Source organism: Silurus aristotelis, assembly GCF_946808225.1.
Source record: "Silurus aristotelis genome assembly, chromosome: 26".
NCBI lineage: Eukaryota > Metazoa > Chordata > Actinopteri > Siluriformes > Siluridae > Silurus > Silurus aristotelis.
In genome coordinates, this window is record NC_139599.1 from 7,170,026 (window position 1) to 7,196,830 (window position 26,805).

The following is a 26,805-nucleotide window of genomic DNA, read 5'->3' on the forward strand; positions in this document are numbered from 1 at the left end:
CACCTCATTTTTTCAAAATTATTCTTATGCAAGCCTATTATCGCTGAGTAAATGAGAAACCGCTAAAAATAGTTCAGTTACTTGCCAGCCAAACAAACAGCTTGTCATACACAGGCATTTTTATGTCATCATGCTTTCCTTATTATTGCTGTCATGTCAGAGGAAGTAAAACTATATTATCATCTACCCACACAACTCCTCTGTATTAAGTACACCCATCTGTACACCTACATATTCATGCACTTATCCACTTAGCCAGACATGTGACAGCACCACAAAGAAAGTAAAACTTGCAGAAACATGTCAAGAGCTTTAGTTTATGTTATGATATATACATATATCAGGTTGAAGGATATGTAATCTCAATTATTTTGACTGGAGCATTAGTCATTTCTAATGTTCTGGGATTTCCACAGGGTGGTGTGAAACAAAAGCAAAAATAAAAATTCCAAACAAGACCTGCTTGATGAGAGAGACTAAAAAGTTTGAGCGGACAGGAACGCACAGTAACTTAAATAACCACTCTATACGACTGCAATCAACAGTATTACCTTCAATAACGTGCCATAGTCTATATTGACAAACATTTTTTCACCTTAAGATTAGTCTTTATTTACCTCTACTCTTCTGCGAAGATGTCCCACTAGATATTGGAATGTGATTGTGGAGATTGTGCTCATTCACCCACAATGGTGTTAATAAAGTCAGGTACTGTTATATGGTGAGGAGGCCTGGGGTGCAGTCAGCACTCAAATTCATTCCAAAAGTGTTCAATAGAGTTGAGGTCAGAGCTTTATAGCAGGCCACTGAAGAACTTTCACTTCATCCCATGTAACCAATATCTACGTAAAGCTGGCTTTATACACAGGGACATTGTCATGCTAGAACTCTTCTAGTTCAAGTAAAGATCAAAATAATTTCTACCACATCCAATGAAATCCTATACCATTGTGTACCTCATACTTTGTGGAAGACTCACATATGGCTGAAAAAGTCAGGTGTCCTTTGTTCATATGTATACATATGTATGTGTATACAAAGTATTTATACAATCAGTGTTGGAACACATACATAGATAAACATATATTTGTACGCCTTCTATTTGTAACTGCGACTCTTTAGAAATCCATATTCATGATTCCTGAGGATAACCTTTCACAGTAAATTCGTGGATCTTTAGACTGTTCATGTGAAAACATCCTCAGCAGCAGCAGCATATGGTCTCAAATTGTAGCAAATCTAAGTAAAGAAGACCGATCTCATTTGTGATTAATTAGTAGATTGCTAATAGTTCTTGAAGATATATACATAAAATTACAGTCAGCAATTATGGCATAGCTCCTACTAAACTTCAAATGATCTCTTTATTATTACCTATGCACACAGTGTTTATTAGTATATAAAGTGACTAAAAAATAAGTATAGTACCATAACATGCCATAAAATACACCTGACCATCACACTCTAATGTGCATTTGCACATCCACTTCCACAATTTGCACCTTCTACTGTTTTAATAACCTCCTTTAAAATGTGGCTATAGAGATTTATTCACCCAGCCATAATGAGTTTTGGTATGTAAGGAGTGTGTAAACATCACCCCTGTTTTAATCAGTCTACACTGGCTCCCCATTAAATCTCACATTGATTATAAAATACTTCTACTAAGGTATAAAGCACTTAACGGACTCACGCCGCAGTATCGGAGTGAACTTCTGTACCTTTATGATCCTGCACGCCCACTTAGATAAAAAGGTGCATGTTATATGTTGGTACCTCAAATAATGTAGACTACAGTAGGTGGCAGATCTTTTCCTTACAAAGCCCCAACAAGTGACACAGTTTCAGTGTTCAAGTCGAAGCTATAAAAATATCTATTTAGTCAAGACTTTAATCGGTAGATTTTTCTTAGGTAAAGGAGCAGATCTGGAGGGATCATGGATATAGAGTGTTCAGTGAACTGGAAAATTTGTATGCTGTCGTCCCCTTACTTTCGTGTTAACTCAGGTTTGTTGACGATATTATAGTGGGCCGTTTCTTATTACAGAGATCCCTCATGTCTGTGCTACCTTCTGGCTCTGCATTTTAGTTATGCTGCTCATGAGGTACCAGTGACCGCTGTTCCTGCCCATCTCCTCTCCGATCTGCTCACTTTGTCCAGGCCTTGGTGCTTGGTGCTTAAAGATAATTGGATGCCACTCTGTGCAGCTGGGGATGGTTTTACATCAACTGCCTTAGGATCCTTGAAATTACAGATTAACACAAGAGCTTTGAGGATTTGGAATTAGACTGTACCTAATGTCAACATTCTGCTACACTGTCTCATGACTACAGTTTGCATTTGATCACCATCACTGCACACCTCAACATCATTTGGCTGTAATAAATGGACATTCAATGCCACCGCGTTGAGGATGGGTTCCCTCTTGAGTCTTGTTTCTCTCAAAGTTTCTTCCTTGTGCCATCTCAGGGAGTTTTTCCTTGCCACAGTCGCCACCGGCTTGCTCATTAAGGACAAACTTACTTATAAAGAACAATCTTATTCATTCTTACTTACCACATTAAAAATAACGTTTTTTACCTGATAATTTATTTTTTACGTAATAGAAGATTCATGCAGTAAACAGGAAACATGTTTTTTCCTTGCATAAGGTTAACAACATTACCAATGAACCTAAAGCTTTCCTCAAATTCCTCAAGTGTACAGACATCTCTAAATGATTTTAGAGTATCCTGTATAATAAATGACATGGGGCTAAAACTATTTATACATTATTCAGACCCTTACCCTTATGTTGCAGCCTACTACTACACTCATTCAAATAGATATTTTTGTCGGTAATCTACACTCAGTACCCCATAATGACAAAGTGAAAACAGAATTTTAGAAATGTCTGTAAATTCTTTAAAATAACATACATACATACATAAAATAACAACGTACAAAAATTAAATATCATGTACTCAGACCCTTTGTAACAACACTTAAAAATTAAATCAGGTGTCTCCCAATTCTCTTAATCGTTACTGAGATGTTTCCAGACAACTGTGAATGTCCTAGAGTGGGCCAGCCGGAACCCTGACTTGAACCCTATTGAGTATCTCTGGAGAGACCTGACTTGGGAGGATTTGTTATGTGGTGTGCAAAGCTTGTTGCATCATACCCAAAAAGACTCAAGGCTCTAATTGCTGCCAAAAAGGTGCTTCAACTACGTAGTGAGTTAAGGGTATCTACGTGATAATTCAGATTTATTAATTTTTTAATGACAGACATTTACAGAATTCTGTTTTTACTTTGTCATTATGAGGTACTAAGCGTAGATTAATGAGAAAAAATATCGATTTGAATGAATTTAGAATCAGCTACAGCATAGCAAAACAAAAATTCGAAGGGGCTCTGAATATGTAATAAATGCACTGTATTCATATCATAATCAGATAGCATTACTCCAAGGTTTGAATATTTCTATTTAATCAGCTTCACTTCAAAATATAAACAGCACTTTTGTGAGTATGTGCAGCAATAAAAAAGTGTTATTACAGATGGCATATTGCTGAAAAACAAAAAAACAATAAAACAATCTTTCATGGGAGAATGTCAACATAAAGATTGATATCGATTCTGTTTAACACATGCTACATAAATAGATGATGACATTCATACCACAATAATGGGTAATTTTGATTGTTATCTATCTGTAATCAAACTGGTGGGAGCAGCAATGTAAAATTACAGCATCACAGATGACTAACACTTGAATTTTGGAAAGTTGTTTTGTACAGTGATGATCAGTAAAGTATGTGCTCACAATGACATCACAAAACAAAGACAACAAGTTGGGTGTGTTTTATACAAGTGAGAGAGCAATGAGTAATCAAAAGCTAATTAAGGAGTTAAGACCTGTTTTTAACTGTGAACGGATCGTCCTAAGGGCAAAAATTTCCCTTCACAAGTAAAAGTATCTGCTCTTGCCTCACATACTTTAACAGTAAAATACAGGAAAGAATATATAGCAAATTATATTATTTAAATATATATATATATATATATATATATATATATATATATATATATATATATATATATATATATATATATATATATATATAGTATAAGTCACATTAAAATATAAGATCTATTATATATAATATATTATCTATACCTAATAGCCTAATATTGTGTAGGTCCCCCCCCTCATATTAGGGCTGCCCAGCTCTGGCCTATTGAGGCCTAGACTCCAAAAGACCTTTAAAGCTGTGCTGTAATATCTGGCACCAGGACATTAGCAGAAGATATTTGAAGTCCTGTAAATATTAAGGTGGAAAGCCAGTCAAGTCAAGTCAAGTCAAGTTTATTTCTATAGCGCTTTTCACAACAGACATTGTCTCAAAGCAGCTTTACAGAAATCAACAGTCAAGGTGAATGGTGTGCATTTATCCCTGATAAGCAGCCATGGCGACTGTGGCAAGGAAAAACTCCCTTAGATGTAATGAGGAAGAAACCTTGAGAGGAACCAGACTCAAAAGTGGAACCCATCCTCATTTGGGTGACATCAAGAGTTTGATCATAAATCTTTCAACAATACAGAACACTGGAGAGTGAGAACTAACATAAGCACTGGAGTATAAGATTATAAGTAAATGTTCTTTCAACAGTCTTTGGTATAAAAGTAGGAGCTACTGAGCTCAACATTTGTGATCATCACAGATCCAGCATCAGCTTCTCCATGCCAGAGCCTTTAAACACTTCAGGAAGTCCAATGTCAAACTCCACACATGCAGTGGGATCCAATTGGCACTGGTACGTCTCTAGATGGTTCAGGATGTTTGCGAGTTTGGCATCTACTTCTTTAAAGTCCATAATCTTCATGAGGAGGGACGTGACTGGAGCTGGCCAAACCTCAGGAAGCCTCAGGATGGGGAGAGAAAGTGAAGCAGTGGAGAGAAATTAGCGTAGCTGCTGTTCATGATATTAACAGCAGAAGTTGATAATGTGCATGTGATTCTGGAGCACAAGGTTATGATGCGATGTGTGTTATGTGTAGGCTTTGCTAAAAAGATATGTTTTTAATCTGCACTTAAACTGGGTGAGTGTGTTTGAGCCCCGAACACTGTCAGGAAGACTATTCCAGAGTTTAGGAGCTAAATGTGAAAACGCTCTACCACCTTTAGTGGACTTTGCTATTCTAGGAACTACTAGAAGCCCAGAGTTTTGAGATCTCAGGGAGCGTAACGGATTGTAGCGTGTTAGAAGACTGGAGAGATACATGGGAGCCAATCCATTTAGTGCTTTATAAGTGAGTAGCAGTAGTTTGTAGTCTATTCGGAACTTAACCGGAAGCCAATGTAGGGATGATAAGATCGGGGTTATGTGGTCATATTTTCTTGACCTTGTGAGAATTCTGGCTGCCGCATTCTGAACTAACTGAAGCTTGTTTATTAATGACGCAGGACATCCACCTAGTAACGCATTACAGTAGTCTATTCTGGAGGTCATAAATGCATGGACGAGCTTCTCTGCATTGGATATAGACAACATATTTCTTAGCTTAGAAATATTTCTAAGGAGAAAGAAGGCTGTTTTTGTATACTAGTTTTTGGGCTGATGAGCAAAATCTTATCTTATCAGAATTTAAAAGTAGAAAGTTATGGGTCATCCAATCTCTTATTTCCTTAACACACTCAGTTATCTGGGTTAGATGAGCAATATCGCCTGGCTTAGATAAAATATATAGCTGAGTATCATCAGCACAACAATGGAAGCTAATTCCATGCCTTTTAATAATATTTCCTAAGGGAAGCATGTATATTGTGAAGAGCAGGGGTCCTAGAACTGAACCTTGTGGCACGCCATAGTTCACTAGCATTAGCCTGGATAGCTCTCCATTTAAATCTACGAAATGGTAACGATCAGACAGGTAGTATTTAAACCAGCTTAATGCCTGTCCCTGAATGCCAATGTAATTCTGTAAGCGATCTAGGAGAAGATCATGATCTATAGTGTCGAACTAGTAAAACTAACAGCGAGATGAAGCCCTGGTCTGAAGCTAAAAACAGGTCATTAGTGATTTTAACTAGGGCAGTTTCTGCCCTATGATGGGGCCTAAAACCTGACTGAAACTCCTCAAAGATATTGTTCTCTTGCAAGTGGGAACATAACTGGGCAGCGACAATCTTTTCTAAAATCTTAGACATAAATGGCAGATTTGAAATTGGTCGATAATAATCGAAATAATTCGATAGCGTGTTTGGATCCAGATTAGGTTTTTTTAATGAGGGGCTAAATAACTGCTAACTTGAGGGATTTAGGGACGTGACCTAACGATAGTAAGGAGTTAATAATATTCAGAAGAGACTCACCAGCTGTATTTAACACTTCCTTTAGTAGATTTGTTGGAGCCAGGACTTACAGCAGATTCACACTGCCTCCACTGGTCTGACTGGTCTGACTTCCCATCGTACATACTGCTGCTATCTCTCCCTCATATGAAAAAAAGCATAATTCATCAGACCAAGCCACATTCTTTCATTGCACCGTGCTCCAGTTCTGGTTTTCACACTTGTAGGCACTTTCAGCAGAGGACAGTGGTTAGCATGAACACTCCGACCTGTCTGGATCTATGCAGCCTCATATGCAGCAAGCTGCAATGCACTTTACATCTTTTTGTTAGTGTTAACTTTCAGCAATTTCTACTATAGCCTTCACTTCCCACACAATCATGATCCTGCCACTGGTGAACCAGTTGCAATTCCTTGAACCAGTTTTGTTAGGTTCTAACCATTGCATACCAAGAGCATCCTACAAGACCTTCCACTTTGATAATTCTAAAACCCAGGGAAATTAATTTGGACATGATGCAAAAAACCTCTGTAAAAGTACACGTGAGAGCAAAAAAAACAAACAAAGGGATTAAAATCATTGTCTGTAGACTGCTGAAATAGAGATTGTGTCTGGACACCAACCTACCCATCCAATCAAACACAAACATAACATAAACTTGAATATAAAAGTTTTCATACACAGCACTCAGCGTTATTTACAAAAGATGGTGTGAAAAACATTTGTTGCGTCTAGGGTCTAAGGTTTGTTTGTTGTGTCAGAGAAAAATAAGCACATTGGTACGAGCGGATAGAAAAGTACTGTAACAGTAACTCCAATATGTACTTTTGGAACCATGGCCTACCAGGAGCAAGAATCTAAGATTACAGTAGGCACACATTTACAGTGTCAAATAAGGGAAGCCTGAAAAAAATCATCTGGTTAAATCAATGTTGATTGCTGTTGATTCATGACTTGGAATTTAGCATCAACAGCATTAATCACTGACCTCATCTTGACTTGTGTCAATAATTCTGTTGTAATGCCAAATTAATTTTGTTGAATTTTACTATGTGCAGCCCTTTGCAAATGTTTATGTTGCCTTATATTATGAATCTATTTGTGTATATAAATGTACCAATGTACAAAGTAAAAGAAATAATATTTGAACTTATTAAGTTTAAAATATAAATTTATTCTGAGAATATTTAATATTATCACAAAAGCGCTGCTGTGTGGATTTACATGCACATTATCCTCCAACAAATCATTCAATTCACCTGCAATAAACAATAAATGTAAGCCCATCCATCCATCTATCTATCTATCTATCTATCTATCTATCTATCTATCTATCTATCTATCTATCTATCTATCTATCTATCTATCTCATATAAATGTGTGCCTACTGTAATCTCAGATTCTTGCTCCTGGTAGGTTACGGTTGCAAAAAGTACATATTTGAGTTTCTGTAACAGTACTTTCCTATCCGCCTAAACCCATGTGATCTTTTCCTCTGACCTCACTTATTAAGTTTTTGTTTCCTAGAGACGTTCCACTCAACAAATTTTTTTTTTTTTTTTTTTTTTTATTGGCTTCTTGCTCAGGAGTCGAATATGTGGATAAACTTGGGGAATGTGCATCCTGTCACACTTTTTAACTTTACTGAGAATAATAATAAAAACCCAATGATGACGATGATGATGTATACTATAATATGATATAATATAATATAATATAATATAATTAATATAACATAATATTATATATTATATAATAATAATAACAACAAGGCTGAAACTAGACTGAAACAGTCAGCATGACTTGAGAATTTCAGTAAATAAAGCGTGTTTTATAAAAGGTCAGAAAAGAGCTTAAACTTGGGGAATGTGCAGTAAATGTTACTGAGAATGAAAATAAAAAACCAATGATGACGATAATGATGTATACCATAATATAATATAATATATTATAATATAATATAATATAATATTAAAAAAAAAAAAAAAAAAAAAAAAAAAAAAAAATAATAATAATAATATTAATAACAAGGCCAAAACTATGACACATGGGTTACCTAAAGTAGAATATGAAGAAAGCTTTTTCTTTGCACTACACAGTCAGCATCTTAAAAATTTCAGTAAATAATTCGTGTTTTATAAAAGGTCAGAAAAGAGCCAAAACACAAAACTTAGTCACGAGCTCCTGAAATCGACGTCTGCCAGATTTCATCCATTACTCCCATGTGCACAGCTCATTCTGGCACGCGTCATTATCTTCACGTCATACTTATTTCCCTGGAGGAGGTGCTGGAGAGGGCAGGACACGTTCACGAGCTTGGGCGGTCTGTTCGACAGAATTGCAAATAAAACAGGAGCATAAAAATGAGCGGAACACAGAGCAGCAACTTAAAGTTGTGTGAAGTGCAAAGTCCAGAACGCGACTCGGGTATGAGACAAAGAGTGAATACAATGCTGCAAAGTCGGGACATGAAGCGGCAGGAGACGGGATCTGGCTGCTTTAGCGGATTCCTCATTGGGATGCTCTGGTTTCAGATCTTACTAAGCGTCACTGAGGTAAGGTACCAAACTACACACTAGATCACAGGTTCTGGATGTTGTGGCTACGCAAAAAGGAAAGCATGCATGCGCAAACTTTATATTTGTTATTTCTCAGGGGTTTACACTAAAACAGCAATAAACTGTTGCTTCTACAGGTATATTGTGATATAGGATCACTGTGGAGGTCACCTCTAGATGCTACTGTACTTCTTTAGATGGTACATATCTCCTAAATTTAGTACATTCATGTGAAAGTAAAGGTCAAATCTTTAACAGATTTCATTTTAAAGGCACACCAGGTGCACCTTTACAGGTAAAAAAAATGCAACTTCATAAAAACTTTAAAGTGCATACAAATAACTCTATGGTTATGTCGTCAGATACAATGATACTAATTAAAATGTACAGTATGTCAATATTGTAAACGCATACGGATTTCCTTGCAATACACACAGACTGCCTAAATAATACTGTATTTTCTTGCACCACATTTTTTTCCCACAATCTTATGTATATGAGAAGTGTAGTAGTATAAGTATAAAATCAGCTGCTTTTATACTGTGTTAGTTTGTACAGATATTCTGGGCATGTTGCAGTTTTTAACACTTTACTCTCTTTTATTCTAGGCGGCAAATATTCAGATGCAACGAAGTAAGTTTCTATTCTACTACATGGATGTTTCCAATGAATTTGAAATACAGTTTAAACCTGTTGAGGTGTGCACATTTTGAACGTTGACTTTATTTTATCGAGCAGATGGACGGGATAGGAAAACTGGTCCCTCACAGAATATTCGACATTTTAAGAGCACAGTGAATCTACTGAGTAAGTAACTCAATCATAGTTCAAGTTCACATGAAAGCACTTTCTTAATTCTTTACTCTTTTACTTAAGTATCTTTTTACCCCGGTGGGAACTGAAACTAAATGGACCACTAATCCTTATTGCTTCTTCTTCTCTTAAAGCTGAAAGAGGGCCAGGTGGGAAAGCTGTTCCTTTATATGAGAACAACATTTTCATTTGGATGGAGCCGAATGAAAGCATATTCAAACTAGAGGACAACGGCACGTCCATTGTTGTGCCTAGGAAAGGCATATACTTTGTGAATGTGAAATTAAATTTTTATATACCTTCTGTACAGAATTGTACAGGAAAATTGTTTATAATGACCAATATTAAGATGTACCATTCTTCTTACAAGGAATGGATAAATGTCATAAAAAACAGAGACACGATGCAATGTGTGGACCACTGGTATCAGTCTGTTACTTTAACTAAAGTGGCCAAGTTTTTGAAAGGAACAAAGTTAAGAGTTGTCATAGACCCAGACAGCTACAAGTTTTTAATCAGGGATGACAGCACTTACTTCAGTGTCACTCTTTTGTAGTATGATTCTTACTCTCAAGTGGAACCCAAATCTCTGTGATAATATTGGGTAATGTTGGTTGAAGTTGTTCTAAACATGTTGCTATTAAAACATTTACTATATGTGCAAATCACAGAGTAATAAGAGATGGTTATGTTTTAAATAATATATTTGTTTGCATTTTGCTTTCAGTAGAAGGTCTTTGAACTTCATGTTCCCATAAGGAACTTATATACTGAATATCGTATATTGAATAAAAAGTAAGGCCTTCTTGTTAGTCTCTTTTATGATGTTAAATGACTCAGAATTTAAATGGTTTTCATTGCCAGTTGGCAATGGACATGTTTTATATTAAAACGTCTTTTTGTGTTGATGTTCTATTGTGATAAACTGACAATTCAATAAAATACAATAAAAAATTTATTATTTGTCTCTATCTTTCTATAACAAACCGATACAGATACTAGTATGGAATTTTAAATAATTCTCATCCACACATACACCCCCCACTGATACTCACCTCTTCTGTTCCAGTAAATCTGTGCTCGTCATTGCCTTAGATTCCTATTTATGGTTCACAGGAGTAAAACCGGATGTGTTTTTTTTTTCTATTGTAGCCATTCCACTTTAAAGTAGAGCATCTTCTACATTTTAATACCCACAGCCTTCCTGCAGATTGAACCAGTCGAGCCACTTTCCACTGACCTCTCTTATCGAAAAGTTAAGTTCACAGGATTTTTTTTAAGGTGGCAAGACACTGTTGCGCAGGATGAAACTGTAGAAGGATGTGCAAATGTGTAAATAATTGAATCCTAAATGTATTATCTCCCTGTTTTGAGCCATCCATTCTCACTTCAATTTTGAAAAGAAACCCATACATAAAAATACACTGATCCCTAATTGTGTAACTACATGGTTAGTTATATAATGCTTTGTGTAGCATGTTTCGTCATCACTAAAAAATACTGATGGTACTCATGCTTCCGTGCTTTTGTCACGCAGGGATCAAGAGAGGGAAACCAGAGTAACAGTTAAGAGGTTTAATAGTCTTTGGGAAACAAACAACAGCTTAGGAAGCAACAGTACCATAAAACAGGTATAGTCCTTAGCATATAGTTGTAGCGACTGGGGGATAAGAGGGACAAACTTATAATACAGATAAATTGAGTATATAGTTGGAAGCACAGTCTGCCCGCAGTTTAGCTCGCAAAGAAAGGTAAATATTTATAAGTAATTATAACGGGTTATAGTTACTCCTAAATATTTAAATTAAGTTGAATTGACGGTAATGGAATTATCATTACACTTATTTGTCTGTTCGTCCGGCAAACAGACAGTATAATTTTATATTAATTCTATAAAAGAGGTATCTCCCTGGCCAAGAAAGACGTAACCCCCTTTTACTTTATACCGTAAATTAAATTAAATTAAATAGAGCATGTAGTTCAGACCTGATGTTGCAGGAACTTCATTTATGGAACGTACTCAGAGACCATCACTTATGAAAAATACGAGGTTTAATAAATGAGACAAACACAACATAAAACTAACTACACAAACAAACAAACAAAAAGAAATAAAGAAAATTTAAATTAAAATAAAATAAAAAGAAAGTTGAAATTAGGGAAGGAGGAAGAGAAAGGAAAGGAAGAAATTCAAATTAATCACATCCTAACTGAGAAATCGTAACGGAAATTAAAATTCGCCTTAATATTAAGGGGTTCAAACTTAACACGCATCCAAATTAGTTGGTAAACCGGTTACTTGCATTGACTTGTTGCACAAGAGTCCAGATGCGGTAGACAAAAGAATCTTGGACGAGTCGGTTAGGATGGAATCAGATGTTCCCAGCTTCTCCTGAAGATCAGAGCAGTTGGTGTTTTGAAGATAAAGCTTGCTGGAATATCTCAAAAGAGATTTGAGATCTCGTCCCGAAGAGTCGTTGCTGAGCTGTTCGAAGCGTCCGACTCTCAGAGCCTTTCCGGTCGAGCCGAGTAAGCGAGTTGCTCTCTTGACTGAACTCTGACTGGACCTGACTGCACTCTGACTGGACAATGATTAGTTGGGTTCAAGATGTTTTAAAGGTCCTGGACCGAGATCAGTAATTAACTGATGTTAATACAATGTTGTATTCTGATAAATAAAATGCACCCTTGTCGGGAAAGCAAAGAACAGATACTTCTAAGTCAATCAAGCCTTAAGAAGAGAAGAGACAACATTTAACACTGAGTTATATTGCTAAACATTTTAAGGTTTAAATATTATTGATGTAGAGTTAAACACTTGCTTTATTTATAGTAGAAAATACAAACAAGATGTATGTTTGTATCATGTGAAGTGGGACATTCTATTTATTATTTAATTAACAAAAGAATGCTCCCTTTTGGTGTGTGTGTGTGTGTGTGTCTGCATATGTGTGTGTCACAAACAGACGTACTGGGGCCGAGTTCCGAGAGTGAATTGTTTTATGGTCTGAGGGTCGCTGTGAATTCAACCAGAGAGACCAGGGGGGTTATCTGGCTTTCGGGATGGTGTGTGTGTGTGTGTGTGTGTGTGTGTGTGTGTGTGTGTGTGTGTGTGTGAGACTGTGTGTGTGTGACTGTGTGATTGTGTGTGTGTGTGTGTGTGTGTGTGTGTGTGTGTGTGTGTGTGAGGGTCAAACAGAATATCTGCAAAAGGGGGTTATCTGTCTTGTGGTAAAATCCAAACGTTCTGGAGCCGGTTGTGTGTGTTTGTCACAAGCAGCCATGCTGGATCAAGTTTCGAGTTTGGATTGTTTCATGAGTTTTATGACTTTATTGTTTAATGGGTCCCAGTAAACTAAACAAGAGTTTAGGATTTGGGCCATGTTTAGTGTCTTCGGAGGGGGAGTGTGACCCTTAACGAATATACCACCCCCAATAAATGTTTCACCGTTTGATTGAGATGTAGATGTCATAGGTTAAAAGGAATGCCTGGGACATGAAGTCTAAATGACCTGTGCCAGACGCTACATAGTCCTCGGGTGGACAACCAGACCTGATCCCCCGGGTGGTAGGAGGGGCCTCCAACCTCCGAGAGTCCGCAAACCTCTGAGTGGTTCTGAGGGCATGTCGCAGTTGCGTTTGTGCTGATTCCCACACCCGCACGCTTTTCCTGAACCAGTAATCTACGCACCGGAATGGGGTCACGCCAGTGGTGTCCTGGCACAAGCAGTTCTGGGCATACTCAGCCCAGGGGATAAAGCCGTTCCAATCTGTTTGGTCCTGGTTGCAGTATGACCGCAGATAGCGTCCCAGCTCTTGAATTTTGCGTTCCGTCTGTCAGTTAGTCTGAGGGTAATATTCCGAGGACAGATTGACAGTCACCCCAAGGAGCCAGAAGAATGCCCTCCACATGTGGGATGTAAACTGGGATACCCGGCCTGACACGATTTCCTCAGGGAGGCCAAAGTTCTGAAAAAAACGTGGTAGAACCAATCCTTGGCAGTTTTAAGAGCTGTGGCCTAGCCACGAAGGAAAACCAGCTTATAGGCCTTGGAGAAACAATCTACTGCCATGAGGTAGCACATGTGACCGTCCGATCGGGGCGGATTAATGACAAAGTCGATCCCAAGGTGTGACCACAGCCGCTGCGGGATCGGCGGTGGACCAGCATCTCTGCGGGTAGGTGTCGTGGGGTTTTTTAACATGGTGCAGACCGGGCAGCCTTGGACGAACCAAATGATCTCCCTGCTCATTCCAGGCCACCAGTAGCACGATTGAGTCCGTCTTCTCCCCGGGTGACCTGAACCGGGGCTTTCATAGATGGATTTGGGCAAGGCCTGTCGACATTACTTCGGGAAGAACGTCCTTTCCTCTGGGCACCCTGCTGGGGAAGGTTCATCTTGGGCTGCGGCTCGGATCTCCTCTTCCAACTCCCAGACGAGGGGGCAGAGGATGAGCTTGGGAGGAATGATGGGTTCAGGGTCCATAGGTTCGTTAGGACCATAAATCCGGGACAGGGCGTCCGCCTTGCCCTTCTTCAAGCCCGGACGGTAAGTGATGGTGTAACGAAAGCGAGTGAAGAACAGTGCCCATCTTGCCTGCCTGGGGTTCAACCGCTTGGCCTCCCATGGAAACTGGAGGTTCCAATGTTCGGTTATCACTGTAAAAGGGGGCGCCGCCCCCTCCAGCCAGTGCCGCCACTCTTCGAGCACCAGTTTGATGGCGAAGGAAGTTCCCGGTTCCCCATGTCTTAGTTCTGCTCTGTGGGGGAAAGCAGGGCCAGAGCCGTAATGGGGTTCCCGACTGTTGGGACAAGGCAGCCACCTGTGCCGGCGGAGGAAGCATCCACCTCCACTACAAATAGGAGCTGGGGATCTGGGTGTTGTATGAGGGGGGCGACACCAAACCTCCCTGGGGTCCATGTAATGGCCTTGGCCTTACCTTTCAGCAGAGAGGTGAGCGGGCGGTGACCAAGCTGAAGCCCTGGATGAACCAGCGGTAGAAATTAGTGAACCCTAGGAAGCGTTGGAGTTCCTTGGTGGTGCTCGGCAGGGTCAGTCTCATACTGCCCTCAACGTTTCCTCATCCATACGGATTCCCAACAAGCTGATCACCTAACCCAGGAACTGCACCTCCGATTGCTGGAACTTACACTTTTGGAGGTTGTCACATGACTGTGGTGTTCCTGCAGGTCTTGGGAGAAGATGACGATGTCATTAATGTAGACAATCATGAATTAGTGGAGGAACAGACCAAACACCTAATTCATGAAAGTCTGGAACACCGCAGGGGAGATGGACAGGCCATACGGCCCAGAGGGGTTGATGAAGGCTGTCTTCTACTCATCCCCCTGGCGGATGCGCACCAAATTGTAGGCACTATGTAAATCCAGTTTTGTAAAGATCCGGGCGCCTCGTAAGTCCTCCAGGGTGGCTGGGACCAGAGGGAGCAGATACGGGAGTGGAGCGATCTGAATGTTTAGATTCCGATAGTCGATGCAGGGCCGGAGTCCCCCTCCGTTCCTCTCCACCAAGAAGAAGCTGGAGGCAGCGGGAGAAGAGGATGGGACGATAAAGCCCTGCAGGAGGGCCTGTTTAATGTGATCCTCCATTGCTGCTCACTCCGGAACCGACAGCGGGTAAACCTGTCCCTTCGCTGCCTGTTTACTGAACACGCCTGCAAAGGATTTGTACTCCGAGGGAATCTCCACCTCTGGCGTGCTGGTGGACCCTCCACGAGTGTGGCTGCCAGGGGGATCGGGTTTGGGAGCGGACAGGGCAGGGTAGGTGTTGTAGACACTGCTCCCTGCACTAGGGGCTCCACTCGAGAATGCCAGGTTCAGCAAATTAAGACGCTCACCGTAGATTTCTCTAATACGAGAAGTCCCGTGGTGCAAATTAAACAACTGATCCACCTTTGTGAAGGCCCCAGTGCGCGATGCACAATACCTCCGTAAAGTGGCTCATAAACAGCGCGTAGGATGTGGTTATGGCTCCATTTGCACTCCATATTGCCTTCGCCCAGGCCAACACCTTCTTGGTTAGTAGGGAAATTAGACACGCCACCTTGGATCGATTGGAGGGAAACTTGTGAGGCTGCATCTCAATATAGAGATTTACTTGTCCTGCAAGTCATCATACTCTGCCCCCTCGCCGGAAAATGAAGCCGGGAGAGCCATCAGGCTGCTGGAGGTGGGTTGCGGAGCCCGGCTGGTAGCGGCTGGCATCGAGGTAGTCTACAGTATGGTCCGTTCTTCTGTCATGCAGGGATCAAGAGAAACCGGAGTAACACTTAAGAGGTTTAATAGTCTTTGGGAAACAAACAACGGCTTAGGAAGCAACAGTACCGTAAAACAGGTATAGTCCTTATCACGGGTAGTCCAGGAATGATCACCAGTTCCCTGACAGCACCCCATCTTCTATTTAACATTGCTACAATATTAAATAATGCAAAACAGTGATTTAAAGCATTTAGTCATCTGTATACACTGGCAATCAAAATTAGAAAACAAGTTATAAACAATTGAACAATTCTGAAATAATGTCATCTTCACTGCTCAACAGTTGAAGGAGTTTTTGCCGAACAGCTTTTCCACAAAATATCTAAGGCATTTCCAAAAAAATATTATTTTCCAGAAAACACACTGATCAAAATTAAAGAACACTTTCAGATACCTTCCAGTTATTGGTGTTAATCTGGTACCTGGTGCTAATTTCCTTGATTATCTGTCTACCCCTATTTAACTGGCAGCTTAACTTCCAGTTTCACTGACTCTGCAAGATGTTGGGCCGTTCTAAAGTGACTGAAAGCCTCCGGCAGCAGGTTGTCCAGGTGAAGGCCAAAGGGACCCTATCAGCCATAGCAAGACAAGTTGGTCGTTCCAAATCTGTGATTTCAAAAATATTGAATCTTTACAACATCACAAACTCACTCAAGTCCGCCAAGAAGGCTGGTTGTCCACGGAAGACAAATACAAGAGAGGACAGGATATTGCGGAGGATCTCAATGGGCAATCGTTTCCACACTGCAGCTGGAATTGCTCACCAGTTCAGCACTGAACAGGGTAAGGATCTGTCTCGTCATACAGTGTCTCGACGTTTAAGAGCATTTGGACTGAAAGCCCACTCTGCAGTGACCAAACCTCTCATTAGCAAATAGAATCAAAAGGCTAGACTAAGCTTTGCTGAGGAGCATGTTGTGTGGACAGAGGAGAACTGGTCCAAAGTTCACTTCAGTGATAAAAGCAAGTTTAATTTATTTGGGTCCGATGGGAAACATTATGTTCAGCGACAAACTGGAGAAAGACTGAACCCAAAGTGTGTAAAGAAGTCAGTGAAAAGGAGTAGGTGTCATGGAGGAGGAAGTGTCATGGTTTGGGGCATGTTTTCTGCAGCAGTCGCTGGGCCTCTTATACAGCTACATGGCAGAGTGAATGCAAATGTTTATCAGAACCTTCTTCAACAACATATGGTTCCTTCCCTGCGTTCATCACCTGATCAGCCCGCAGTGTTCATGCAGGACAACGCTCCATGTCACACAGCAAAATGGGTAAAGCAGTTCCTTGAAACTGAAAACATTGAAATAATGACATGGCCTGCCCAGAGTCCTGATCTCAACCCAATAGAGAACCTCTGGAAAATCCTTGGCGACAAAGTTATGGCCAAGAAACCCACTACAGTCACTGTACTGTGGAGGAGACTGGAGGAAGAGTGGACCAAAATCACACCTGAGCAGTGTGAGAGACTAGTGCTGTCCTGTGGCCACAGATGTGCAGAAGTCATTCAGAGCAGAGAGGCCTGTACACTTCCTACTAATTGCTGACTGTTGTAACTTTCAGAAAATATTGTTGTAATCTTTTTCCATGCTACAGTCATTGTTGTTCTCTAATTTTGATCAGTGTGTTTTCTGCAAAATAATGTTTTTTTTGGAAATGCCTTAGTTAATTTGTGGAAAAGGTGTTCTGGTAGCATGGTATGGACAGGACAAAAACTCCTTTAACTGTTGAGCAGTGAAGATAACATTATTTCAGAATTGTTCAATTGTTTATAAATTGTTCTCTAATTTTGATCGCCAGTGTATATTCTTTGGCGTAATTTTATAAACTTTAAGTTGATGGCTCGGGTAGAGTAATGATAAAACAAACTACTGTACCTGACATTAGTGCTTGTTTGATTTGGTGCAATGGTAAAGTGCATACATGGGACAAACATATATATCTTAAAGTGAGAAAAGGTTATTAAAGGAAATATCTTGAGCCTATGAGCAAGGTTTGTAGCTCTAAACTGTTTAGTTGTATAAAAGAGATAATTGAAATAAAGTTGCTATGGATAAGTGAGTCTACCTAAATACCATTAATGTTAATGCTTTAAATTAATATTAGTGGTTTTAAAAATAAATGCAATGTCTACATAAACAATGATGAAATAAAATTATGATAATAAATTTAGAAAATTATTAAAAAAAAAAAAATTCATTAAACAGCTCTGGGGGTTTTGTAAATAATTAGTGGATTCAATTGATTACATACATTTTTTTGTGGTTACACAGCATATGTTACACGAATTAAGAACATCAGGTTTTTGTGTGATGCCTAGAAATTTTTTTACAAATAAATTTACAATGTCTCCTTGCTGACAGAAAATATGTGGTATTTGTCTTATTACTTTGAAAATTAAACTGTTTTAACATTCTAGCAATATGAGTTAAATAACTTGCCAGACAATTAAATAAAGATTTTTTTTTTTAAGTAGTTTTCTCCATATAAAAACTAATGATTTCATGGAAGTCATGATGTTCACTCTAAAATTACAGTTCGAAGAAGTTTGGGGAAGATGACGTGATGATATTCTGTAATAAGCATGCATGTAACAGCTACGATGTGTTCAGCTGGCAAACAATGGCCTATCATCAAATAACATTTGATCAGATAGTCTGGTCAGTATATACTTTTTGTGGGAGGATTAGTTATACTAGTAGGAACTGTAGAATAAGAATTTTTATTGTACAAGAAAAAAGCACAGATTAAAATCCTTTGAGCAAGCCACCTAACTGTAAACTTCTCACCCAACTGCCATATACTATAAATGTAATGTAACTGATAGGGCTAATTACCTTTAACATTAGTAAAATATCAATAAACATATAATTAAAATTAATTTAGATGAAATTTAGTTAGCACATCTGAATCACAATTTATTATTAAATTACCAAATCAAACAAATTAGATGTGGGAAGTGGTAGCTGATTAGTTAAGGCCCTGGGCTACCGATTAGAAGGTCAGAAGGTAATGCCCATGTATCTCCAAGCTGCCACTCTTGGACTCTTGTGCCTTTTCACTGTGCTGTAATGTATGTGTGACAAGTAAAAAGCCCTTAATGTGGAGCTGGTGTGCTGTCACCTAGAAAAAAGAAATCAAATAAATTGCAAAAGTCTGCAGTTTCTCAAAAACAAGAAGTGAAGAAAAAAAACAAAAAAACAAAAATAGACTATGAAAAAATTAGAGAAATGTTGTAAAGGCTTTACTTTTGTGTGTCTGAACGCTGACATGAAAAAATTTTATGGTTATACAATTAGAAATTTGCCACAATAGACACAGTAAAGAAGCATCTGTCCCACTGAAGTGCTGCAAACATTTCTAAATCTTTATAAGTCTGAAGAAAAATATGTTTAGCTGTAGAAGTAAACAATTCAGCAGCAAGCAAATCAATTAAACTTGCTTTACTTGCTTGCTTTGCTTTCAGGCACATTTATTTCACTGGCTCCTTATTTACTTAACATGATCTCTGCAGAAATCACAGGCATGGTCAGCGTTATGATTCAGGATCAGCTTTATGATTCTATGATTCATTTATGAAAACAACATTTCATAAATACCATAAACTATAATTATACCTAAGATAAAAAATTATGACAACAGACGTTCTAAGTTACAACAGCAAACACTTTTTTAGTCAGTGGCCAGTGGCTTCTGAGTCTTTTCCAGAAACACTCTGAATGGGATGCTGATCCACAGCACCAACCTATGTACAAAACTGCAAAACCACATAAAACATCTCCTCTTCACTACAAAAACAAACAGACTTGCAAGTCACATAGCAAAGCTAGTATTTTCCGAAAGTTTAAATGCTTATGGGGAAATAAAACTCTCTGCGTGTTCCATGCGACTCTGCAGAGAAGAGCAGATGTTTCTCTTTAACATAGAGAATTTCTCTTCACTGTGCTGTTCAAAACCAGATAAAAGACAGTATGATTTTTTATAATGATGTATGACAGCCACCTCCACCACAATGGGAAATAAAACTTGAGGTGGACTATATTTTAAAAGCTTTTCATTAAAATGTGTTGTCTAAGAGTACAACTATGTGACCTATGAGTAACATGAAGGTTTTACACCCACAGGAAGGTCTAGGAAAAGTAGTTGGAACAGTGACAGCATTAAGATTGCTATTGGCTGGTGTTGAGCACTGTATAAATAAATACTAAATACTTTACTGTAATTGCAGATAAAAAATTTTTTTTTACAGTAAACCAAAACTAAAATCAAAACTAAACTTTACACAAAGAGCAGCTTGAGAGAAATACGAAACTATTTTTATTAAAGCAGCTACCCTCCACATAAAAGGAAGAAAATAAATCATTCACCCCCTCCCAAGTCTGCTTCATTTACTCCACATTTCCTCACTTGTAACAAGACATCTAAAGGTGTAATGTGGTATTTAGTACTAAGACTTTAGCAGCAGATTTGGTAAGTACTGAAAGTTGTGAGGAAGCGACCTCCAAGGATTAGTCGTCTTTGTTCAGCACATCATACAATCTGAATTAGAAGGTCAAGTAAACACCTTGAAGCCAGCAAAATATTTTCTCACATTCTTCATCTATTCACATCCTCATCCAAACCGAGGAAGTCAGATGTCAGATGTGTTATGAAGCAATTGGGAAGATTAAAGGTGCGGAATGAAAGTAGACAAAAACAGACCTTGAAGTTCTCCTTCCAAGGTTTATATGTAAGTGAATGTATTAATGTTAATGTATTATTTGTTAAGCATTTTCCTGGATAATAACTTCCAGGTAAATGCTAATTATCTAGTATTAGTATAGTTTTGTTGCAAATGCAGAGTATGCACAATGATGACAGCCAGAACTATATAATTGCCTTATGTGTCAGTCATGTAATGTCACATTGACTATGCCATGCATGCAAGTCACATAGCTGCAACAGATTCTTTACACAGACATCTCATGAGACCTGTTTCTTTTTATAGCTACATGGTTGTGGGTAGTTGACCATAACACTAATACCAAATGTACCTTTTATTGTGTAGATCCTTGGCCTTCACTCAACAAGACATCTGCCAATCACAATACAAGCTAGGACACCACAAGATATCTGAAGGTATACTGTGGTATTAGTGAAAGGTGAGGTAGGGGCAAACAAGGATTAGTTTTGTTTATCCACAGAAGCTCCGTTTGAATTTAAAGACCTTTTTGAATTCTTTGTCATGTTTATTTGTCCGTCTTTCTTACATATCTGTCAGTACATTTACAACATTTGCTACTTTATCTCATTTCCCTTTGAATTAGCCAACAAAAATATTTCCTCACATTCTTCACACTGTCCCTACATGAATGCTTGGTTTAGGTCCTTTCACAACATTTTTATTGGACTAAGATGAAGACTTTAATTAAGCTATTCTAAAACATTTACTTCCTCTTTAACTATGCTTATTTGGACTTCAAATTAACTGCTTATCATAAAAATACTTTTGCCACACACAGATATGTAATATATATTTTTTTACACAAAGTAGAAGTCAATGTCTTTCAAAAGGAATATAGTTTCATACAGCCTATTACTAAGACCTTCCCGTGGGCTCACCACCTGCAGGAGGGACCGTAAGGGACGGTGCTGTGAGGTTGGGGCAGCAGTCGAAGGCGGGGGCCTGCTTAGACTGCTGCCCCCGCGACCCGAATTACGGATAAGCGGGAGAAAATGAATGAATGAATGAATGTATTACTAAGACAATACTTCTCCTTAATCCTGAGAAACTTGGTTAGATCTGTTTAAATTACGCGAGTAACTATGCCGGACAGGGAGTGTGCTGGAACAGACTGATTTAATTTGATTCATATTTTATGATTAGTGTTTAATTTAAAAAGATATTTAATTGTTTGATTGTAATTCTTCAATGTTATTGTGGCAGTAATTTTCCTGTTCATTTTGTTAATGGTTTAGAGCACTATCTAGTGGCAAGTTTTACATTATATTAAACTGCATTCTTTGGTGTTCACAGGAATCAGGAACTAGGGGTTACTCCATGCAGGCAGCAGTAGCAATGGCTCTGTTTAATATCCATGTATTTCTGTAATCTTAAACCTTGCAACAGTACTGCTATGGTTCAACTGAATTACTGATCATTTTCAATTAGCTATTATGTTAGCCACATTCTGCTTTAGTGTCATATCGCTGCATTCTGTATTTACATAAGGAAATGTCATGTTTATTTCCAAGCATCATAAAATGTTAAATCAATGTGAATGTTGTTAAAAATCTGTCGGGTTTTTTTTGTTATTTCCTGGATATTATTAATATAATGTTTGTTCATTTGTAGTTTCACTCAATAACCAAGACCATCAAACCTGTAGGCAAAGGGAATTCTTGTCTTTAGAGTTGTGTAAGGGAAGAGAGACTGAGAGAGTTGTGTAAGGGAACATGACTGTCAAAACAAACACCAAAATCTTTGTTGACGACGGTACGGTCATCCATAATTTTAATTTGGATTCAGCTCTCCTTACTGACGTGACGTCACTCCAGGTCTTATCAGTTTTCCCACTGGAAAACCTGAAGGCTGAGTTGACATCACCCAACCCACGCCTTTCCTTTCTGAGTGTACGAGTGAGGAAACTTGTCCGACGCATTTTGAGTCCCAACCTGGTTAATTGACCGTGACATGATATAATAATTGACGAAAAAACAAAGACAAAACAAAATGATGTGTTTTTTTTCCCTGTGGACGCCCCCTGCCACCCTGGCAAGATGCCGCACTGGGCATAAATAAACTACAATGCTCCAGCTAAGTGCCTAAATTCGCCACGCGGCAATCAAAACCATTTTAAAACCCTGATTGGTGGCTTGCTGCGTTCTTGACCAATTACATTTTTTATTCAAAAATAAAAAGAACAACTGATTTTGCAGAATGTAGTTGAGTAAAAAGTAAAATATATGACTTGTAATGTAAGGTAATGAAGTTACAGTAAAAGTATCCCCAATTAGAAATTCTTGAGTAAAGTAAGGAAAAGTGAAAAAACTACTTAAGTACAGTAATACATTACATTTACTCAGTTACTGTCCACTGCTGACTGCCCGTCTTAATTGGTGAACTAGAGTATAGACTTGTTAAGGTTATAGAGGCCCCGCCTCCAAACTTGAGGCATTAGGCAATTGCCTGCTCTGCCTATACTGTAGCTAGCACCAATTAACCAATCATCCTTCTATTACCGGTAGAGCATATTAGCCGTGACTCACCACGTTATTGACTTGGTAGGACTACTGTCTTGACCACTAAGGATGAAATGGCTAACAACATTAGGACACTATCCTCACCAGCACATTAGACACCATTGCCCCCATCTAATTAAAAAAGGTTAGAAAAAACACTTGCATTATGGTATAATAGTCTTACTCATGCCCTCAAGAGCACAGTCCGTAATCTGGAAAGAAAATGGAGAAAAACTAAATTGTTTTTTAGAATTGCGTATAATTGCACATTCGACACTATAGATCATGATATAGATCAATTACATCGGCATTCAGGAACAGGCATTACGCTGATTTAAATCCTACCTGTCTGATTGTTACCATTTTGTAGAATTAAATGGAGAACTATCTAGGTTAATGCAAATAAATTATGGGTTGCCATAAGGTTCAGTACTAGGACCCCTGCTTTTCACAATATTTTGTACATGCTTTCCTTGGGAAATATTATTGGAAGGCACGGAATTAGCTTCCACTGTTATGCTGATGAGACCCAGCTATATATCTCATCGCTACCAGACAAAACATCTTAAATAACTCGGTTAACTGAGTGTGTTAAAGAATTAAAAGATTGGATGATGCATAACTTTCTATTATTAAATTCTGATAAGACATTTACACTACACAGATGCTCCAGAAGCATGTACAGTAAATACTAGTTTAACAGTAAAAGACTTGGGTGTTAAAAATCACATCACAGTTTTTACAAAAACAGCCTTCTTTCACTTTAGAAATATTGCTAAATTAAGAAACATGTTGTCTATATCTGATGCAGAGACGCTTGTCCATGCATTCATGACCTCCAGACTGGAATATTGTAAGGCATTACTTGTCCTGCATTATTAATAATTAAGCTACAGTTAGTCCAGAATGCAGCAGCTCACAAGGTCGAGGAAATATCACCATATAACCCCAATCTTATCATCACTACACTGGCTACTATACTAAATTAAATATTAAAATTTCCATCAAATTATTATATATAGTATAAATTTATTCCCGACAGTTTATTCTCTTTTTTGTAGCGTTTCTCTTGGCTGCACTGCTTCCAGTACGTGTATGTGTATGTTAGATTTTTTTGTCCAATCAGATTTCAGCCCCTATGTGCTGCTATGTCAATCTAATCTGCCCAGGGCCTTCAGAATCAGTAGTGCTAGCCGTTGTATTATAGACTATATTAGCAATGGGTCTGTTTCTTTACCAAATTAGATTTCAAATTCGCCTCACAGTGCCAGCTAGCTGGCCCAGCAGAGCGTAAGCATTTTGCCGTCCTCTGATTGGTTGGTCAGAGGAAACGCGTTACAGCCAAGTTCGACTAGCAAAATACGTCTGTAGCTCTGCACACATTAATAAGATAAGATAAGATAAGATAAGATAAGATAAGATAAGATAAGATAAGATAAGATAAGATAAGATAAGATAAGATATACCTTTATTTGTCCCACAGTGGGGAAATTTACAGCAGCAATAAAAAAAATAAAAATAAATGCAAATATATAAAAAAGAATATATGCATACTATAATATACAGTATATACACAGTACAATGTATAAATACAAATAAAAAAAAAAAGTACGTATTGCAGGTAGTATTGCACACAGGTGGTATTCACGTATTGCAGGTAATATTGCACATATTGCAGGTAATATTGCACACAGGTAGTATAATTACACAGTTAAACAGTAATAACAGTGTGTGTTATGGTGACTGGTTTACTGGGAGCAGCTTTGATTGTAAAGTCTAATAGCAGCAGGGAGAAAGACCTTCTGTAACGCTCCTTCAGACACTTAGGATGTAACAGTCTGTCACTGAAGGAGCTCCTCAACGATGAAACGGTTTCATACAGGGGGTTAGAGACGTTCTCCAGCAATGATGATAGTTTTGCTACCATCCTTCTTTCTCCCACCTCAAAGTCCAGGGGAATCCCCAGGACTGAGCTGCCCTTCCTAAGCAGCTTGTCCAGTCTCTTCCTGTCTGCAGTAGAGATGCTGCTGCCCCAGCAGACCACACCATAGACCATAGGCCACCACAGAGTCAAAAAAGGTCTTCAGTAGTTCTCCCTGCACTCCAAAAGACCTTAGTCTCCTCAGCAAAAAGAGTCTACTCTGCCCTTTCTTATAAATTGCCTCAGTGTTGTCTGTCCAGTTTGTTGTTTAGGTGAACACCCAGGTATTTGTAAGAGTCCACTCTCAAAATGTCCTTTCCCTGAATGTTCACTGCTGATAAAGTTTGTTTGTGCCTACGGAAATCCACCACCAGTTCTTTGGTTTTCCCCACATTTATCTTGAGGCAGCTCCGTTTGCACCAGTCCACAAAGTTCTGTATAAGTCCTCTGTATTCCCTGTCATCATCATCCGTGATCAGACCGACGATGGCAGAGTCATCAGAGAACTTCTGTAGGTGACAGGTTGCTGAGCTTAACATGAAGTCTGCAGTGTAGACGGTGAAGAGGAACGGGGCTAGAACCGTTCCCTGAGGGGCTCCAGTGTTGCAGACAATCATGGCAGACTCACAGTCATGAGTCCTCACATACTGTGGTTGGTCTGTGAGGTAGTCCAGTATCCAGGCAGACAGATGATGATCCACTCCCATGTACACCATCTTATGCCTCAGGAGCGCAGGTTGGGTGGTGTTAAAAGCACTAGAGAAGTAAAAAAACATGACTGTAGCTAGCTGATCAAATCTGTTAAAGAATAGATTAAGATCATTCACCCACTGCTGGTCACCCTCAGCCTGAGAGCTGGGCTTCTTATGAGCAGTGATGGTTTTGAGCCCCTTTCACACATCGCCGACATTGTTCTGCTGCAGCTGATCCTCCATCTTCCTCCTGTAGCAAGCTTTTCCTTCCCTGATCTTCTTTCTCAGTTCTCTCTGGACAGTTTTCAGCTCTTCTTTGTTTCCTGATTTAAAAACCCTCTTCTTCTCTTTGAGGAGAGTCTTTATATCAGGGTTGATCCATGATTTGTTGTTGGGAAAACACCATACAGTCTTAGTGGGTAAGGTATTCTCCACACAGAAGTTGTTATAGTCCATAATAAAGTCTGTTAAATTGTCAATATCCTCCCTATGTGGATTGCACAATTCCTCCCACATAGTTGTATCAAAACAGTCTTTTAGAGCCTCACTGGTCTCATCAGACCATGTTGTCACTGTGCGTGAGACAGCTGGTTGCCTGCATACAAGGGGTTTGTACACAGGTAGGAGATGAACTAGGTTGTGATCCGATCTTCCCAAGGGGGGAGGGGTGCTGATGTATAAGCCTCCTTTGAATTTGCACAAAATAAATCCTGTGTTTTATTGTCTCTGGTGTGGCATGAAACATACATCTAATACATCTGAGCTAGACTTTTTTGCGCACAATTGCTATTTGTTATTTTGTTATTAGACAAATATTGATTCTGAACTGCTCCAGATGATGTAGGTGGCACAGTTGCAGTTGTAGTGTAGATGTTTGGAGTTGTCTTAACTGGGATTCTTGCTTTAGTAAAAATGGTATTCACCTTCAAAATGTGAAATGCCTCTCTCTTTGTAATGCCACGAATTGTTATAGGCCCAGGTACCAA

The 26,805-nt window shown here is 38.9% G+C and overlaps 1 long non-coding RNA gene across 2 annotated transcripts; it reads left to right on the plus strand.

The window, feature by feature from the left end:
• Positions 1-8,712: 8,712 nt before the first annotated feature.
• LOC310720215 lies at positions 8,713-10,669 on the plus strand. 2 transcript variants are annotated; one of them, XR_014531683.1, is made up of 4 exons: positions 8,713-8,895; positions 9,507-9,531; positions 9,634-9,705; positions 9,846-10,669. It is a non-coding gene; the product is annotated as an uncharacterized lncRNA (long non-coding RNA). The 2 variants fall into 2 exon arrangements; XR_014531684.1 differs by having other exon boundaries at positions 9,637-9,705.
• Positions 10,670-26,805: the final 16,136 nt, after the last annotated feature.